This window comes from Symphalangus syndactylus, chromosome 15, assembly GCF_028878055.3.
Source record: "Symphalangus syndactylus isolate Jambi chromosome 15, NHGRI_mSymSyn1-v2.1_pri, whole genome shotgun sequence".
Classification (NCBI taxonomy): Eukaryota; Metazoa; Chordata; class Mammalia; order Primates; family Hylobatidae; genus Symphalangus; species Symphalangus syndactylus.
The window spans coordinates 18,096,018-18,117,140 of NC_072437.2; the positions used below are offsets into that span (position 1 = coordinate 18,096,018).

General features: G+C 37.7%; 1 protein-coding gene across 7 annotated transcripts in view; it reads left to right on the top strand.

Moving 5' to 3' along the window:
* The window catches only part of FGF14 (fibroblast growth factor 14), a 693,770-nt gene that overhangs the window by 197,500 nt on the left and 475,147 nt on the right, over positions 1-21,123 (top strand). The window contains exon 1 of one of the 7 annotated variants that reach the window (XM_063618977.1): positions 15,583-15,802. The exons of the other annotated variants lie outside the window; for them this stretch is intronic. The gene's annotated coding sequence lies outside the window, so the exon portion shown is untranslated. Of the gene's footprint in view, positions 1-15,582; positions 15,803-21,123 lie in introns of those variants that run through there. 7 annotated transcript variants of the gene reach the window in all.

The window sequence follows — 21,123 nt, forward strand, 5'->3', positions numbered from 1 at the left end:
GTTCAGAGATGCTTTGAGATCCCTTTGGTAAGCTTCTGGGACTATTGCATATTAGACTTTACCATGTTTGATGAATCTGTGTGATGCTCAAGGTTGATACTCTCCTTCCATTTGCTTATAGCCTGGGAAACAGGTTGACCTACCTTAGTTCTTTAAAAAAACATGTCATATTAAACCAACAAACAAATGAAAAGTTTTGAAGGAGGACTGAGAAGGCAGAGAAGGAAGTCAGTGGGAACTAGTATGGAATAAGATGCACAAAGGTCACCTATTTGGGCAGACCAGTTGTGGAACTGGTTGGGGAATTGGAATCAGGGTCATCTGTTTATTCCCTAATGTCCTCTAATGAGAGAAAACCTGGAAACAAAGGAGCCCTAAATGTTCTTTCGGAAAACAACTGAGTAACTGTGAAAGGGAAATGTAAGCAAACTCAGGGAGCTTCACTTAATGGAACGGACATTTAGGATTGATACGAGAAAAATTAAGCAAAATTATATGCATGTCAAATTGAACCAAGAAGCTTTAGTAACAAAAGGCAGTCTCGGAATTGAAGTCCTATGTATGAAAAGCGATCTGCAGTGCTTGCCCAGCTCCTCTACTCTGTTCAGTAAATTATTCTGGTTATGAATAAAGCCGTTTGTAACTTCATTGATCTTGAACTCTTTTTGAGTTAGAGTTTAAAAGAGCAACCAAATTTCATTGAAAAAGTATTGAACAAAATTAAAATGTGAAGTAGATTTGAGAGCCAGCCCTTTCTCTGGGCCCACCGGGTTCCTGGCACACAAGAGTCCAGTGTGTGTGTGTTGTAGCCAAGTAGCAAAAGATGTATTAAGCAGGGAAAAATTGTCTGTTGGCTTTTTCCCCCCTTAACTCTAACTTCAAAAAGTTTTGGAAGTAATTGAACCAAAGATCTGATTAATTTTGAACTAAAATGAAGGATGCAAAAATAATCTTTGAAAGTAGTAAAGTGATCATATGAACACCTCAGTTCTGACTAGGATGAGGGAAATAAACAAATTTACAACAGGGCAAGGCATTCTTTAAATGCTGTTGTTTAAAATGTTCTTTAAAATGTTTTCTTAGATAAGAATGGGGTAAATCACACACATATTATTATTAGTATGTATTTTTTGGAATAAAAATAGATAAAGGGATTTAAGAGACTGACCAGAGTGTGTTGTTAATTAACTCTTCCTTCCTGTGAAGTTATTTTGGCCAATCTGTCTCTTGTTCTTGGTAAAATAATGAGTAATTTTTATGTTGTTCCCTTTCGCATTATAACTATAATATTTTCTTTTTTACTAAGATGGAGTCTTTAAGCAGAGAGATAGAAAGATAAAAAAATGCAAATAAAGGGAGGAGGGCAGTAAGAGAAATAAACAAAGGTGGTCATAGTTGTTGCAAAAAAGAGAGAACCCAGGGGTCTTTCCTCCCAAGAGGTTGTTCACCGCCTCAGACAAGAGTTACTGCATGACAATAAAAACACTATTGCATTCGGCTTACACTACAATTGAGACTATGATTATTTTGACTCAATACAATGCACTATTTTGCCCTTCTGGAGTTTGGTGTGTTGGATTTTTCTCTACCTTGAAACCCCCTCATTTTCAAATATTCTCTGTCCTAGGTGGTTTTAATGTGATCAATTTTTGTTCTTTTACTCTGCTGGGTAGGGTTCTTAAAATGCTTTCTTGACATTTAACTAAACCATTCAGGACATAGGCATGGGCAAGGACTTCATGTCTAAAACATCAAAAGCAATGGCAACAAAAGCCAAAATTGACAAATGGGATCTAATGAAACTAAAGAGCTTCTGCACAGCAAAAGAAACTACCATCAGAGTGAACAGGCAACCTACAAAATGGGAGAAAATTTTCGCAACCTACTCATCTGACAAAGGGCTAATATCCAGAATCTACAATGAACTCCAACAAATTTACAAGAAAAAACAAACAACCCCATCAAAAAGTGGGCAAAGGACATGAACAGACACTTCTCAAAAGAAGACATTTATGCAGCCAAAACACACATGAAAAAATGCTCATCATTCCTGGCCATCAGAGAAATGCAAATCAAAACCACAATGAGATACCATGTCACACCAGTTAGAATGGCGATCATTAAAAAGTCAGAAAACAAGAGGTGCTGGAGAGAATGTGGAGAAATAGGAACACTTTTACACTGTTGGTGGGACTGTAAACTTGTTCAACCATTGTGGAAGTCAGTGTGGCGATTCCTCAGGGATCTAGAACTAGAAATACCATTTGACCCAGCCATCCCATTACTGGGTATATACCCAAAGGACTATAAATCATGCTGCTATAAAGACACATGCACACATATGTTTATTGCAGCACTATTCACAATAGCAAAGACTTAGAACCAACCCAAATGTCCAACAATGATAGACTGGATTAAGAAAATGTGGCACATATACACCACGGAATACTATGCAGCCATAAAAAATGATGAGTTCATGTCCTTTGTAGGGACATGGATGAAACTGGAAACCATCATTCTCAGTAAACTATGGCAAGGACAAAAAACCAAACACCGCATATTCTCACTCATAGGTGGGAATTGAACAATGAGAACACATGGACACAGGAAGGGGAACATCACACTCCAGGGTCTGTTGCGGGGTGGGGGAAGGGGGGAGGGACAGCATTAGGAGATGTACGTAATGCTAAATGATGAGTTAATGGGTGCAGCACACCAACATGGCGCATGGATACATATGTAACAAACCTGCACATTGTGCACATGTACCCTAAAACTGAAAGTATTATAATAATAATAATAACAATAAAAGCAAGCAAACAAACAAAAAACATGTTTCTGTGGGTAGTTCTAAGGTTCTGGATAGGCAATAGTTTCAGGGCCATGGGAAACACACCATTTATAACAATAAGTAGCTAAGAATTGGGAGGGACTTTAAAAACAGGTGCTCTGTCAACTGTTTGCTTTTGCACTACCCACCCCCAAAATAATTTTGGAAATCTATCTGTCCCCTTGCACATTTTTAAATGAAGCCTAAAATTTATATCACAAATTTAAATACTACTGTCCCCAATTATGTAGTTTTTAATGTAAATGTTTCCATTTTGGAACAAAAATGGTACATCTCTCTTTTAAGAGTATATGATTGTATCTGGAAACTACCGTGATTTGTTGATTACTACTATTCATTTAAAATATGTAAATAATCTCTTCTTTAACATATGGAAATTTTTCTATCCTTGCCTTTCCTCCATGAACTTGTATTTCCATTTAACTTTCTTCACAGAACTTAAAGTAATATATCTATACTTTAAAGGCTTTTATTGATCACTCTTTCATACCTCTCTATAATGAAAATATTTATATAAATTTAAAAATATTTTTTTCTGAATTAGATTTTTCATTAGGATCATTGATCAAAATAACAATTTTAGATTTAGGCAACCAATAAACATAACTACATTTGTTTTAAAATGCATCTCTTAATGAAACAGATGGACTTTAAATATTTTAATTAGTTTATTCATCTAGGATGATATTACTTATTACTAGAATGAGAAAAAGGCTCAATATTAATTGTATTTTAAGTTTTTAGTTTTATAATTTTAAGTGTAGAGAACAATTGTTTTTATAAATGAATTGATGAGAAAAAGATATATTTGTCTTTCCTCTCTTCCCAGTTTTTAATTAAAAATTTGTTTATTCTCTCTTGTTCAATAGATGCTTGCCTTTCATTGGCTAGGAACCCTTAATCTGTTGTAGATGTTAAAAGTTTGAATCAAGATTGCTCTAGCTTGAAATTGTAATTGGTGGTGCTTGCTACAATTTTAAATCCCCTTTGTAAGGATACTATGGTACTCTTCCTAGCTCCCTACTTCAAGTCAGAAGCATGATTCCCAGATGCTGAGAAAATGGGCAACTGATGGCTTATAGCTGCCCCTCACTGGAGAATTGCTGTCATGCTCTCAGCCAAAGGGACCTGCCTGGCCCTAGATTAACATGCAGGTCTACAGCCATGTTTAGCTGGTGCAGGGGTACAAATGCCTGGCTTCAACTGGGACAAATCTTCTTTCTTTTTTAAAAGTACATTAATTTATTGTATAGTGCGGAAAATCCAAACTTCATGAAGAACATATGTAACAAGGAAAAGGTCTCCTACCTACCACACCCACTCCAGACACCAACAGTTTTTGACTGTTTCTGTTTATATTTATTCTGATACTAACTTGCAAAATTCTAAATCATATGCCTAGAATGCCTCCTTCTGGATTCATGATTTCACAAAAGTGGAGGATTTGGTTCATTACAAATACTCCAAGGTTTGGGCTTTGATTGAAACCATCACCCAGATAAGGAACCTCATACCCATCTGGAAACAAAGCTGAAGGGTCAGCTCAGCTCTAGAGCTCCTTGTAGAATTAGCCTAAGGCTTCTGTTGCAACCATCGAGCTTTCCCCTCCACCCAGTCCTGCCTTCCTCGTGTCCTCGCAGGTGTATTCTTGGGAGCACCTCTCATAGCTGTTTTCATCTCCAAGTCTGTTCCCAAGAAACTCATGGTAGATTCTCCATTCAAGAAATTTCACTTTTGGAGTGTGATTCTGCTGAAGGGAGTGAAAAGAATCATTTAAATTTGGGTAGAAATAATATAGTGAGCCTATTTCATGTATTGTGGTTATTTTTGCTAGTATCTTTTTATATTGTTTGTGTTATGAAATATCTGTATTCAACAGGGGGACAGCTGTTGAAAATATGACCCACCCTTGATAAATACTCTCTTTGGATTTTTACTAATGAGTCAATAATATTTCGGTTATGTCTTGGATGATCTCCTTTCATTCCCAAGTGTGAGGTAGGATAAACTCAACTGCAGCATACTCACATTTTAAAATGTAATAATCCTCACATTTAAAATACCTCAACATAAACTATGTTGTAGTTAAAGATGTGGTTTTTAACAGGGAATATGTACACAAGCACACATATTCCTTAGTAGCATGGAGCCAAGGGAAAAGCAAACTACAGTTCATGAATAATGCAGAATTTTTCTGTTTATGCAATTTCCATCTGTTGTGTGCACGGTATTTATGATATTCACAAGACAAACTGATAGGAGTGTGTGATCTGCTAATATGTATATTTTAAAAGCTTTAATTACTGTTTTTATGGAAGCATGATGCTGTGTACTTTGACTCCAGGGAGATGAAAATTAGAAAATAAAATAGCAACACAACCAACACAAATGCTCCTGAACATCAAGCCTTTTATTTTCAAATGAGTGATACTTGATGTGTGTCTTAGCACACTCCAGGGTCTCAAAGGGCTTGTCAGCATTGCTTTCTGATTACAGGTTAGAGGAAAAAAGAGAACAGATTTGAGTGGAGTGATTCCGTCTTTCCCCTTGCGAATCTCTCACCGCCACTGCTTTTTGATGGCTATGTGTTGCCTTAGTTGAATGAAGAGAGGTGACTTATGTTTTTCAAATGCTATATTAACCTTGGAAATGATCTTGGATAACTTATCTTGGAAATTAAATTTTAATGAAGTGAGAGTCCCTAGAGAAAATTACAGAAAAACGCATTTTTTTCCTTTATAAATCAAAGGCACAATCCCACTAAAAATTTTTGTGAACTCTATAGATTTATGAGCTGATGTGATTTAGTGGAATGTAGTGTAGACGGAGGAACTGGCTTATTCTATCATTGGGTGAGAAAAATCACTGGTTCACTGTGCAGCTATGAACAGATCATTTAACCTTTTTGAACTATTGTAATTAGAAAAATGCAATGTTTGGGCTAGGTGATGTCAAACATTCAGCACAGACGTTTTTGAAAATCCTATATGCACTTTATTTTCACCTTCAAAACATTCATTTTAGGCCATTATGTTTGAAAGACCTTCTAGGTCTATAAACACTGTCTTTTTTTTTTTTTTTCTTTCTTTTTTTAATGAAAACTGACCCTTTTTTCTCAAGGACAGATGTTGCAAAACTTGTTAAAATGTCGTTTTTTTTTTTTTTCCAGACCAGCATTTTTCAAATGCTTTTCAGATACTTTGACTCTCTCCCTCATTTGCTTTTTGAAAAAATTTACTAAGTTGTTTTGCTTGTTTATAAATATGGCTTTCTTTGATGACCATTTTTTGTCAATTTCCCTGAGTTTAGAAACTTTGAGGTGTAAAATGGCTTCTCATAGGTCCTTACATTAACTGAATTGAGAATATATTAAATCTAAGGCTTGGAAGGGAGTTTTTTTGTTTTTTTCTTTCTTTTCTTTTCTTTCTTTTTTTTTTTTTTTTTTTTTGAGATGGAGTCTCACTGTATCTCCCAGGCTGGAGTGCAGTGGCATGATCTCGGCTCACTGCAACCTCTGCCTCCTGGGTTCAAGCGATTTTCCTGCCTCAGCCTCTGGAGTAGTTGGTATTACAGGTATGTGCCACCATGCCTGGCTAATTTTTGTATTTTTAGTAGAGACGGGGTTTCACCATGTTGGCCAGACTGGTCTCGATCTCTTGACCTCACGATCTGCCTACCTCAGCCTCCCAAAGTGTTGGGATTACCGGTATGAGCCATTGTACCCGACCAGGAGGGGAAAATTTGTTTCTGACCTTTTTGTCCAATACAGCCTTTTATGAATTATTGACATTTAGGTAGTCAGTGGTGTGATTTAAGATGAGATAGTGCCCCAGATATTTGGCTTTATACCTGATAAAATGATGCCCTAATTTTCGCCTGATTAGAATATTTAGCTTGTTGTATGCAATGGCATGAAAAGCCTAAAAGATTGAAGATAATTCAAATTCCTATTGATTCACGTGATATTTTCACACTCAGCTCTCTCATCTGTTGTTTCTGCGAACACCTTCAAAACACTTTAATTTGATAATAATATATATATTCTTTGAGACAGGGACTCACTCTGTTGCCCAGGCTGGAGTGCAGTGGTGCCATCTGGGCTCACTGTAACCTCCACCTCCTGGATTCAAGTGATCCTCCCGCCTCAACCTCCTGAGTAGCTGGGAGTACAGGCGTACATCACCATGCCTGGCTAATTTTGTATTTTTTGGTGGAGACAGGTTTTCATCACGTTGGCCAGGCTGGTCTTGAACTCCTGACCTCCAGCGATCTGCCCGCCTTGGCCTCCCAAAGTGCTGGGATTACAGGCATGAGCCACTGTGCCGAGCCTGATATTTTTAAGAAAGATTCTTTTTTTCATTTAAAGTGCTGTGGCATATTTATTTATTTATTAGCTCACAAAACTGTCATCTGAATTGGTCAGAGTAGAACCCTAGGAAACCAGAGGGGATGTGGGAGCTGCATAGAATTCATTGCATCTGTATTCCTATGCACTGAGGAATGAGATTTTTACCGCACACCCAACTTGCTCTGAAAAGGTCCTCTGAAAAAACAAATAGCATGTAGCCCGTGTGCGTGTGTGTGTGTGTGTGTGTGTGTGTGTGTGTTTGAAGGTTGACTAGTGTGATTTAGTTAAATGCTTTGTTTCCATTCCAACCCCTAAATGAGTTTACCTGTAACCCTAGTAGCTGGAATCTATTGCTTTTTTTTTTTTTTTTTTTTTTTTTTACCACGGGGAGCTTCTTGAGCTACTTTCTCGTGGAAGCCAAGTCCCAGTGACTGGTCCACGTCGCCCCAGCTGGATAGTCTAGTGTGTGATGCTCCTCATGGCTTCCACTAGGAGTGTGTGAGTTGCTGCTTGCCTGACCCACTTTCCACTTCCCATTTTGAATAGGGGCTCCTACTTTTTGGTTTGTAGACACGCTGGATTACGAGGGAAGTTTAAACAATTTATTTGTGGAGGTTTTTTTGTTTTTGTCTCTCAACCTTTCTTGGGGGAGAGATGGCAAAATGCTTTCATGTTTCTTTCCCTTTCTGAAGGCGGTCTATACCCCTCCAGTTTAGTATCTCCCATTTGGAGAACTCTTTCCCTTTGGAGAATATATACCAGGTTATCAATTTCTTCCTGTGGTTTATTAATTCCTCCCCCTCTGACCCTTGAAGGCAAATTGAGATGAGGGACCATATGTTATACTTTGTATCTCCCATAGCACAATATCTATGACATGTATAATGTCTAATGCCCACACACAATACCTGCAGTACTTTAGTTAAATGCTTTGTTTCCATTCCAACCAAGTCCAATTATTATATATTGACTATAATAATAGTAATAATTACTATTGGGTTTTTTTTGAGTGTGTGTGTACCTTGTTTTATGTTAAGCATTCCATGTGCATCATCTCATTTAGACTTTATATCAGTTATGTAAGGTCAGTATTAGAAATATTCTCCATTTTATAAATGGAAAAACCAAAGCTCATAGAAGTGAAATAATTCTCAAATTAGCACATGTGCATTCACATGCACACACACACATACACACCTAATGCCATGTGCCAAAGCCCTTCTTCTCTCAGTTTCTGCTGGCTCTGTAAGCAAGGGAGAAGAAAGCTGTTGTCAGAAAAAACAGGAGAGAAGAAAGCTGTCTTCAAGATGGGGCCAAGTGGAGGTATGCAGAGAAGGAAAATACATATATTCTGATTTGCATCAGTTTTCCCCTGAAGTACAAAATCAACCTAACTTGTACCAAGACATTTTATCTCTTTTTGTAGAATGCCCCCACATTGTATACTTTATCTCCTTGTGTTGCCATGGCTTTAATCTTATACCTTGTGATATAATCATCTTGGCCATTTGTCCTTTTCCTGCCTTAAGTTTTATTATAAAGTTCCTTGCACCAATCCTAGCACTTTGGGAGGCCGAGGTGGGAGGATCACTTGGTCAGGAGTTCGAGACCAGCCTGGCCAACATGGTGAAACCCCATCTCTACTAATAATATAAAAATTAGCCAGGCGTGGTGGTGCATGCCTGTAATCCCAGCTACTCGGGAGGCTGAGGTAGGAGAATTGCTTGAACCCAGGAGACAGAGTTTGCAGTGAGCCATGATTGTGCCACTGCACCCCAGCCTGGGTGACAGAGCAAGACTCCGTCTCAAAAAATAAAATAAAATAAAAATAAAATAAATAAAATAAAATAAAATAAAATAAAAAGATCCTTGACCCAAACTAAATAAAAATGTTTGAACCTTCACCAACCATATGTATGGGCCATGACCAACTCACTCTGCCCTGCTGTCTCTGCTTTCCTGGCCACTAAATTGAGGTTTGGCACAGAGAGGTGTGGTTACACTGGGTGGGAGATGAGGTTGTCCAGTTTATCCAGCCCAAATCATAGCTTAGATATCTGAGATGGGAGGACTATGAGGAGTGTGTGTGTGTTTCTTCCTGGGAAAATTGAACTAAGTGGACTCAGGAGAAGCAGTTTTTGAGCAACCATCACATATAGTGGAGGCTCAGACAAGCTTGGCTGAAGTGGGTCAGACAGCAGTGTGCTGAACACAAACACTACCTACCTCCCAGTTTACCTGGGTCCTATAATACCTGCCCGAATCTGAAGCTGAGTCAAATCATGATTTTGGATATTGTTGCCATGAATTCAGTTCCCACTGTGGTAACTGGTAATTGGAGCAGAAACTCAAAATCCATGTTGTTCTGTAAGACTGGAGACCTTGGCCATCTACAGTACCTGGTCACATAGTCTTTCCCACCGAGCATAAACCAGTTGTTTTGTAAGAAGCCACTTATCTAATTAAGTGAACAGTGCACAGAAGGTAACAATTAGGCTTTAATTAGCAGTTGTTTCCAATCATACAGTCCAACTTTAATGGGGGAAGGGGGTGCATGTTTTCATTACATTAAATTGTATTTGTCCTAATGCAAATTGGTGTCAGAACGTGTGTTAATTAGAAGAAAAAAATAAAGATTGTAACTTTATTCCATAATAAAAAATTAGACTTCATGAAGTACACTTAAAAGCAAAGTGGAACAATGTTTAAAATTCAGTTTCAATAAAATTTTATTTTTCCTTAATAAAAGTTTTCCAGTTATGAATATTCTAGATTTTAAATATAATAAAACATAATTAAATTTCACTAATGTCCTCCTGTTGGTCTCGTTTTGTATTAAAATTAAGAAATTACGGCCGGGCGCGGTGGCTCATGCTTGTAATCCCAGCACTTTGGGAGGCCGAGGCGGGTGGATCACGAGGTCAGGAGATCGAGACCATGGTGAAACCCCGTCTCTACTAAAAAATACAAAAAAAATTAGCCGGGCGTGGTGGCGGGTGCCTGTAGTCCCAGCTACTCGGAGAGGCTGAGGCAGGAGAATGGCGTGAACCTGGGAGGCGGAGCTTGCAGTGAGCCGAGATTGCATCACTGCATTCCAGCCTGAGAGACAGAGTGAGACTCCGTCTCAAAAAAAAAAAAAAAAAAAGAAATTATGTAATTTACTTTCAAAGAGGTTGTAGTTGCATTGTGCAAAATTATAACTAAAGGATCCTGGGGAAAGGGCTCTGTGCATGCTTATTCTTGGGCCACCCAGTGCCTCTCCGCAGAGGCAATAGTTCTATAGTTGCACTAATATCTTTCTAGGATTATTCAGGATTTTATTCTTTCTTATAAAAATTATAACAAAAGTCTTCATATACATCACGTAGTTCAAGAGATTTATGACTATGTATTTACAAAGCAGATTCTCTTTTGTCTTTTGAGGGGCTGACATTTAATTAATTGTTGATATGCACTTGGGAGATGCAAACTAATTTATTACAGTATTTACATAAATAAAACATAATTAAGAAGACAAATATACTGCTATCAAAACAAAGGAAAACACATACTGTAATAAAACATTGAACTGGAGTAGAATTTGCCCTGTGCTTTAAATGATGGTGGCTGTGGCTCTTCATAATGCTGCTGAAATAAGGTTTCCTGTCTTCCATACCTGTCTCTGCCTTGGAAGGACTTTGGTAAATCCTGATCTGGTTATTAGTTATCTACACGAAGACTGAAGGTTTGGACAGCACTGCCTCCTGAGCACCAGTATCGAGGCCTGTGGGCTTCTTTGCCCATTCTCCACTTCTTTGAGAGTTTTGGACGGGGCATGAAAAGCACAGCAGCACTGCAGTATTCTAAGTCTGAGCCCTTTTCTTGCTGGTGGTCAGAATAGTGCCATGGAACTTAGAAAAGGAGATTTTACAAATTGTCTACTACGTAAGGATAGCACTTCTCTGCAAATGCTTTTGAAGTTCTGGAATAAAAAGTGAAAAACAGTAACTCTAAGCACACTAGGTCAGACCTTTTCTAAGATGAGAATGCTCTCATTATGAGGCTTCAAAAGGTAGCAACAGCCATACTACTAAGATGAGAAAGTTTAATTCTGTGAAACAACTGTAAAGGACTTTTTCCCCCAATACAGCAGGATATCATCTGGCATAAACTGAATGTTTTCTGTGTAATATGAACAGGCTAGTCATGAATCAAAATGTTCTGTAATTCCTTCTTCTGCCCTGGCCATCACCCTCACTTATCACCTTCTCTCTTTGTAGTATCATAAACTTGCTTCCTGCTCATGGGTCTCCTTTTTGTGTGGGGGAATGAGAACTAGTGTTACCAACTTCCATACCACTACTTCTCTTCAATGGCTGCATCCTTATAGGCCCTTGGCACTAACTATTTCCCGACCATGATAATCTTTCTTGGGGCCCTGGCTTATGGGAGTGTATTAGTCCATTCTTGCTTTGCTATAAAGAAACACTGGAGACTGGGTAACTTATAAAGAAAAGAAGTTTAACCGGCTCATGGTTTCGCAGGCTGTATAGGAAGCAGGGCAGCATCTGCTTCTGGGGAGGCCTCAGGGAACTTACAGTTGTGGCGAAGGTGAAGGGGGAGCCAGCACTTCACATGGCAGGAGCAGGAGGAAGAGAGATTGGGGGAGGTGCCACACACTTTTAAACAACCAGATCTCATGGAAGCTCACTCACTACACAGTACCAAGGGAAGATGGTGCTAAACCATTAATGATCCCGTCACCTCCCAGCAGGCCCCACATCCAACACTGGGGATTATAATCCAACATGAGATTTGGGAAGGGACACAGACCCAAACCACATCAGGGAGGTACATTGTCTTTCTGGTCATATTGTCTGTCCCCCAGTAACAGAAATAGGGAAGCATTATTCTTTAGTTTTCAATCCCTGCCTCTCTCCAGAGGAAATTTGTCCCTCAGTATTCTCTTCAGCTTCAGGATCACGACAGTGCCAGATTAATATTTTTTTCCAAACATTTCCCTCGGCTATCTTCTTCACCTTGTCTTATACATCATGCTCAGTAGTTCATCATTCAACTTCTGGACCATCTAAGGTTTTGCATCCTCTGAAATCTTGCTAAAGAATCAAATGCATGTGTTCAAAAGAGATTTCATTATCTGCCCTGGAAACGATTTTCAGTGAAACAACAGAAGGATTAAATTTGTGAATTACACCTCAGAGATTTTTTTCAGCCAATCCCTATTCTTAGGGAATTTATAATCATTTTGGAGGGATTTGAAAAATGATGGTAGCTGCTTTCCTTTGTACACTAAGGGCATTTCTCTTTCTCTTTTCCTGTGAACTCTACATGTTCACTGATAGATTTTACAGATCCCTTGGCACCTTTATTATTCTCTCGCAGCTCTCTCCATGTTGTCTTTACTTGTCATGTTGCAGAATCCTAAAGTACAGATGGATTCAAAGGAAACTAAGTAATATGAACTAGCTTGAGGAGATCGCCCTCTAGATCTTAAATTTTAGCATCCTTATTTCAAACTGTTCCTGAGGAGACTTTTGATAAAGAAGACATTAGTCTTTTTTTTTTTTTTTTTTTGAGAGACGGAGTCTCGCTCTGTCACCCAGGCTGGACAGCAGTGGCGCAATCTTAGCTCAAGCAAGCTCCGCCTCCCGAGTTCACACCATTCTCCTGCCTCAGCCTCGTAGCTGGGACTACAGGCGCCCTCCAACATGCCCAGCTAATTTTTTGTATTTTTAGTAGATACGGGGTTTCACCATGTTAGCCAGGATGGTCTCGATCTCCTGACCTGGTGATCTGCCTGCCTTGTCCTCCCAATGTGCTGGGATTACAGGCATGAGCCACCGCCTCAATGCTGTTGTTTATATCTGCCCACGTCTTCAAGTTGTCAGGGTGTTTTTTCATTGCAGTGACACCCGCCAAATGAAGTTGACACTCCACCTACTTGGTGCTGCCCACAAATAGTAAGTACAGTCTCTGACTGTCATTAGTAAAAATGAAGTCCGATTTATTAAGGAAAAAGCTGACAGAACAGCCTGGTTGAAAAAAAAAATCAAATGGGAATGAGAAGATCTGCATTTGCCAATGGCTAGTTGGCTGGCCACTTTCTTCCCTTGACATTTTTCTAACATGTAATATGGGAATCATGATTTCTCCCTAGAGGCCTTGGGAATATTCTTACTCAAGTATTTGGGGAGGATTTTTTATGGTGTATAGCACTGTGCTAGAATCTGAGAAAGAGAAAGATATAAATGAAAAGAATTGCTGTCCTTTAGGAATAAAAAATGTAGTTGAGGAAGCAAAATATACATACATAATAAACCAGTTTAGCAACAGTAATGATTGTTTACCTCTTTAGAGCATTTTATAGTTTTCAAAGTTATTATATGTGGGTATACAAAAGTATATATATATAAATGCACATATATTCATGCATAAATATAACAAGGATTAAATGAAATTCTACATATATGAAAGTATATGCATATAAATATATACATATATTTGTGCGTGTGCATATATATGTGTGTGTGTTCACAACTTCATTTAATCCCTATTAGCAACTCTATGTGGCAGATAGTAATGACTCCACATCACAGATGACAACACTGAGGCCACATGATATTAAGTAAAATTGCAAGTAAAACAGGATTTTAGCACCTGTCTCTGGATTCTAAGCCCTGTGATCTTTCTATTGCAGAATACATTATTTTCTTAATTCAGGACAAGGGTGCATCCCCAAAGTGTAATGTGCCCAGTAAGTGCTATGGAAAGCTTGCTTGGAGGAAGTGGGTTTGAGGTGCAGAAGAAGATGGGGTCTCAGATAGGGAGAGAAACACGCTGTAAAGTCTGGCATGTGGCACACTGAGAAAGAAGAAATTGTGAATGCGAAGGATGTGTGAGTTTGGATTTTTCTGAAGGATTGGATTACATGAGTGAATATATTGCAGTGCATGAGATTAGGGTGTAGACTGGCTGTGGAGTGGGTTACAGCATGGGATCAGAGAGGTGGGTTAGAGGCCTTTTGTACTCTCCAAACAGAAAATGCCTAAGGGAAAATATGAAAAAGAAGAGGCTGGATAGACGGACCCTTTGGAAAGACTTTGTAATGAATTCATCTAGTCTAGTGTCAAAGATTGGGTTTCTAGCTCCACGACTAACTAGGTTTGCTACCTAATCGAGTTGTTTATCTTCATCAAGTCACAAAAGTACCTGCCTCATTGGGTTGTTCTGAAGATAAATAATCCATAGAAAGCCACTTTAACTCACCAACTCACCACCTAGCATTTAGAAATCATTCAATAAATGTTAGCTAGTTATCCTAGTATTAGAGGTAAAGTGGTAGAAGGAAAGATATAAAAAGATAATATATTGTATGAACATGTTTTAATTCCTCAGAAGAAAGACGAACTCTATTAAACGAAGGCTCTACACTGTTTTAACTAAAAAGCAACCAATACCAGCCTTCTCTGTGGACAAGATTTATTTTAGTTTAAATGGACAATTTCCACTATGAAGCAATATTAGTGACTCACGGCAAAGAAAATAAAACTAAGAACCACCTACACATCTTTACAAACTTTAAACTATTTGTAATAGTGAAATAATAGTGTTAATAGTGTTTCAGTTTCTGATTTATATCAGCTTAAGCCAGTTCCTTGTATATTTCAAGACCTTCATCATCATTGTGACATTTAGACATAAGGATAATGTGGGGTTTCACCAAGGCAGTTGTAGTTTTAGAGTTTGACAAAGAGTGAGGAGTAAGCACTTTCCATTTGTTCCAGGAACTTAAACATTTGATCCCTTTGGAACTGCTGAGGATGTCCATAAGCTGTGTCAGAGATACCACATGAGGAAGGCATTGAATAAGGGGGGGAGGCTCCCCTCATCCCACAGGGTTGGTATTTTAATGAATCTTTAAAGCATTTGACTAATCAAATAACTTTGGCAGATTTTCCTTTCAATATTTAAATGACAGTCAATTCCAAGTGCAATATTTACAAAGTCCAAAAGGATACAGAGTTTATCAGGTGGAACAGAAATTTTCTCTGGTCTTTAGAAAGAGGACTGACGTTACCACACCCCGTCTCCTTACTCGGAGGGACGCTCCGTTCAATTTTCCCATAAATTGCCTGGCTGCATTTTCCAATTCAGTCTCCTACGCCTTCCTAAAGGCAATTTTAAGACTAGGCGGCTGCCAATAGAATATAGTTTCGGTGGAAACAGAAAGGCCCACCTGCCTGAAATCTTCACTCAATGGCTAGGTCATCCTCTCTAGAGGGCTACAATTAAAATTAATGTGTTATATTTTGCACTGGTGTTCATTCATTTGTCTGAGAATTCTACAGTCAGAAGACACTTTGCGTACCACTGTGGTCTAACTTCCTTTTCCAGTTGGGAAAACTGGACCATCAGCTCCAGGAGATTGTGTTTTATTCTTCTGATTCTTGCCTAGCACTGTGCCATGGCTTCTGATGGTGCCTAAAAAAGCATCCCTGTTTGAGGCTGCCACTGCAACATCTGCCTCCAAGAGGTGAGGTACAGAAACAGCACATTGGAAGGCGGTTCCAGAGACAGAAAATGACAACTCTGCGCCAGGGCAGGTAGGGAAAGGAGAAAACTGGGAGAGGAGGAAAGAGTTGGTGCCCAGTTAGAAGAGGACCATGGCTAGAGAGTGAAAGAAGAAAAGGTTGTTGCTTCGCCATAATTTCTGAGGCTATTTCTGCTCAGACAGCATGTTTCAAAATATTGGTTGCCCTCTATTTAGAGGTTTCTCATTGATTAATGCCATCTCAAATCAGGAGTGGGCTACTGTGTACCATGAGGCTTTTCTGTGTTTTGATTCTGAGACCCTGAAATAATTTTGTAATGATCTAAAACTATTTTGGATGGGCTGTTGGGAGACTGTTTCAAAACACTTTTATCATAATATATTTTGTTTATATAGCATATGTATATCTATGTGTGTTATGCTACGTATGTATATATAATTACATATAAAAGATATCAATATTTATATATGTGTGTAAATATATTGATATTTGTATTTATGGCTTTGTGGTGTATAAGTATATAATATTTATGCATAAGTACATTTATTTTAAAGGAATTGAGAGATTTATTTTATATGATAGGGGCATCTAAAACTGCCAAATTTTAAAGATGCAAGAGAACTCAACCAGTTCATCTTCCGCGTTTTTTAGGTAAAGAAACTCAGAGAGTCAGGAAAGTTGAGTGACTTGGCCAAGGTCTCAGGAAAAGCAAGAGCCCCACCTAGAGCTCAATTTGTACTTTCCAGGCCAGGATACCCTCCAGTGCACCCCTGAGCCTAGAGCAGTAGCACTTGGTGCTGGTAAAGGGGTTAGGCTCTGGGTCTTGAAATTGTTTCCTACTCATGATTCTGAAATGCACTACCTCGTACTTTGACTTGATATCCACTTTAGAAGGACCAAAAGGAGAAATGTGAAGAAGTCATTGGCTTGGAGAGAGTATGATAAAACCTCAATAGGAAAACTAAATGTCGTTGATCTGTACATTCATCAAATGTAAATGAATACCTGTTCTTACAATGGAATGTCTATAACTGTGTCCTGAGAACCCATCCTAGCAGATACTACTCACAGAAAGAGGTCTTTCCTTTCTATTTTCTCTCCTTATCATTGAGACCACTAGGGTCCATCTTGCTTTAAGTTTACATTGTAAGAACAGAAAAAAGAAGAAAACAACAAAATCTGGACTCAGGTGTGGACTCTTTTCAAAGGTAAACCACTGGTAACAGTCATTCTAGTCTCCACCAGTGATTTATCTCTGAAAAGGGCCTGACGGAGGAGGATGGATGGAAAAGGGGTAGATGTTGATCAAACGGTACAAAGTTTCTGGTAGACAGGAACAGTAACCTTTAGTGATCTTTCACACAAAATGGTGATTATAATAAATACTAATGCATTACATATTTCAAAATTGCTGAAAGGGTAGATTTGACATGATTTTGCCACAAAAAATTATATGTGAGGTGATGAATTTGTTAACTAGTCTGGTTTAATCCTACCACATTGTGAACATATATCAAAACATCACCTTGTATGCTATACATAAATAGAATTATTATTGGTCACTGAAAAATAAAATAAAAATTTTAAAAAGATAAACCACTACCTTTTTCTTTAGCAGAGGCTGTTTATCAGATGTCCTTTAGTACTAGGCAAACTGAGAACCCCACTGTTTGGATAATATTGCTGCAGTAGGAAGGATATTTTTTTCCTTCCTGAGGCTTTTTTGCTTGAATCCAAATTTCTTTACAATTGACTCATTCATTTCTCCTACCCCTGCCTACTTCTCTCAGCTGTCCTGGGAAAAATAGCAAATGAGTTTAACATTTTCACCCAGTGGCTGGAGGCCACAAGACCAGGGCACTTAATATGATACGGTTAGCTTTGTTTCAAATTAAAATTGGAACCAGTAATGTCTTAATTCTCTTGTCTAGACGATTGTCACGGCTGTAAATTATCATCATAATAGCTATTGTATGGTTTCTAATGACTTTACCAAAACATTATTTGCCAATCCTATAAACTTTTTGAACATGCTGTTTAGTTTATCCTAATGAATCTATTAAGAGGTGACACATACATCCTGCTTCCTCTCTCCAAAGAGACATTTGTGGATTCAATTCCTTGCTTGTTGCTAATGCCACTTTGTAATCTCAATACTGATCTAATTCTGTCTTCTGTCTGTCTGCAACAAATTTAATCAGAAAAATCATTATCCAAATGTAATGTTCTGTGTTAATATAATTACCGATAAAGTAAGCTTTATATCTGCTATTTTGCCACATGTGGGTTTTTTTTACTGTTGTTTTGATTTGGGTTTTTTTTTTTTTTGAGACAGGGACTCACTGCGTCACCCAGGCTTGTATGCAGCGGTGTGATCTTGGCTCACTGCAACCTCCTCCTCCTGGGCTTAAGTGATCCACCAGCCTCAGTCTCCAATTAGCCACCATGCTTAACTAATTTTTGGATTTTTTGTACAGATGGGGTTTCACCATGTTGTCCAGGCACATGTGTTCTCTGTGTCTTTTTCTGTTTGTTTGTTTCTCTCTTTTTCCATTATTTTCTTCTTTTATGCTAAATAGATGTTTTCTAGTATAACATTTTAATTCCATTAATATTCATATTTCTTTAATTGTATTTTTACATTCTTAATGGTTGCTCTGAGGATTATAACTAGTATCTTAACAATTTAGTTTGGACCAATACCAATTTAATGTTAGTGGTATACACAATTTTGCTGCTACATAGCTCTACTTTTTCCCCTTTCTTTGTGCTCTTATATATTATAAGAATAAATATTTACAGATTATAAGTCCATCAGCACCATTTTATAGTTGTTGATTTGTATAGTTACCTTTTAAATAAACAGGCAAAAAATTACAAACCAAGGGTATATTAATACTATTTCTTATGCTTATTTATATTGTTACGTCTACTGGTGCTGTTAATATTTCTTCATGTGGATTCTATTTATTGTCTATTGTCCTTTATTTTCAGACTGAACAACTCCGTTTAGCATTTCTTATAGAGTAGGTTTATGAGTGACAAATTATTTCAGTTTGTTTATATGGCAATGTCTTAACTTTTTTTTCATTTTTGAAGAATAGTTCTGAAAATTATAGAATTCTTATTTGACAGTGTTTTTCTTTCAGTACTTGGAGTATGTCATCCCATTGCCTTCTGGAAACCATAGTTTCTGATAAGAAATCAATTGTTCCTCTTATCAAGGACCCCTCTATGTGATGAGGCACTTCTGTATTACTGTGTTCAAGATTCTCTCTTTATCTTTTACTGTTGACAACAATTCGATTATGATGTGTCTGGGCATGGATAATTTTAGTTGATCTTACATACATTCTGAGTTTCTTTTAATATGTACAGTTGAATGATTTCCAAGTGAAATTTTGAAAATTTTGGCTATTGTTTCCTCAAATATTTTTTCTACTTTTTCTCTTTTACTTCTCCTTCTAAAGTTTTCATTATGTGGATGTTGGTACACTTGATAGCATCACAGGGACATTGGAGACTTTGTTCATTTTTCTTCATTATTTTTTCTTTATATTCCACAGACTAGATAGTCTCAATGGACCTGTCTTCAAGTTCACCAATTATTTATTCTGCCAAGTAAAATTTGCAACTAAGTCTCCCTAGCAGGGAAACAACACACACTGGGGCCTGTCAAGGGGGCAGTGGGAGGGAGAGTATCAGGATAAATAGCTAATGCATGTGGGGCTTAATACCTAGGTGACGGGTTGATATGTGCAGCAAACCACCATGGCAGACATTTACCTATGTAACAAACCTGCACGTCCTGCACATGTATCCCAGAAATTAAAATTAAATTTAAAAAAAGAGAATAAAGCATTTACAATACATTTTAATATGTATTTAATATGTATTTTAATATGTTTTAAGCTCTCAATAAAAGTTGGCTAATTTTATAACATAGAAAAAGGCTCCCTAGCAAATTTTTTATTTCAGTTATTGTATCTTAGGGCTCTAGAATTTCGATTTTTTAAATAATTTACATTTTAAGTTGATGTTATCTATTTGCTGATATATCATTCTCATGTTTTTCTTTAAATTTGTATTCATGGTTTACTTTTGGTCTTTGAAAATAATTGTAATGGCTTTAAATTATAATTTAAAGTTATTATTTCAAATTTTGGACTAGAAATTCTAATTCATGGACTTTTTCAGGGACAAAAATTCATGACTGATTTTATCTCCTTGTTTTGGGGCCATATTCCCCTGTTTGTTTACATGTATCATGATTCTTTTTGAAACTGAGTATTTTAGATAATATAATGCAGCAACTCTGGAAACCAGATCCCATTCTTCACAGTTTGCTATTGTTCCTGTTTGTTATTGTTGTTCTTTGTTTCATGACTTTCCTGTAAGAACTCTATAGTTTCTCATGTGTAGTAACTGGTTAACATAATTGTCAGCTAATGACTAGACATGCATTTCCTTAATATCTTGAACCAGCAACTCTCCTAGTCTTTCCTGAATAGTTCCATGTGTGTTAGGTGCATGCCTTCAATTTACTGGTAGGCAGTTGAAAACCCTGTTACCATTAATTTCCTGCTTGCTCAGATACTCAAGGTCAACAAGAGTTAAAAAATTAAGACCTTTTCTGGTGTCTCAACTTCTTGCACATGTGTGTTGCCTTCTAGATTCTCAGAAACATGTTGGAGCTTTTCAAAGTCCTTATTGTTTACTGAATATCTATGTTCTCAAAATGTCTATGTTGTAATTACAGTTAGATGAGATCATATGAGTGGATCCCTCATGATGAGATGAGTGCCCCCAAAAGAAGACACCAGAGAGCTTGCTTCTCTTTCCACACCCATGCTCCAAAGAAAGGCCATGCCAGAGCACAGAGAGAAGGAGAGCTCCCACCAGAACCTGGCAAAGTGTGCTGCTGGCATGCTTGTCTCATAATTCTGCCCTCCAGGACTGTGAGAAAATAAGTTTCTGTTGCTTAAACCACCTTGTCTATGGTCATTTATTATGGAAGCCCAAGAAGACTAACACAAATTTTGGTACCAGGAAGTGGGGTGCTGATGCAACAAATATCTAAACATGTGTAAGTGGCTTTAGAAGTGGGCAATGGATAGAGGATGAAAAAGTTTTGAGGTGTATGCTAGAAAAAGCCAAAACTGCAGTGAAGTATTTAAGGCAGTTGGAGTGAGGGCACAGAAAGAAGAGAATAGCTAAGGGAAATTATCTATCCTTCTAGAGATATAATAATATAATAAATAATCGTGAAGAGAATGTTGATATCAATATGGATGTTAAAGGCCATTCTGTTGAGTTCTCAAATGAAAATGAGGAAAAAAATTACTAGAAAATGGAAGAAAGTGATCCTTTTA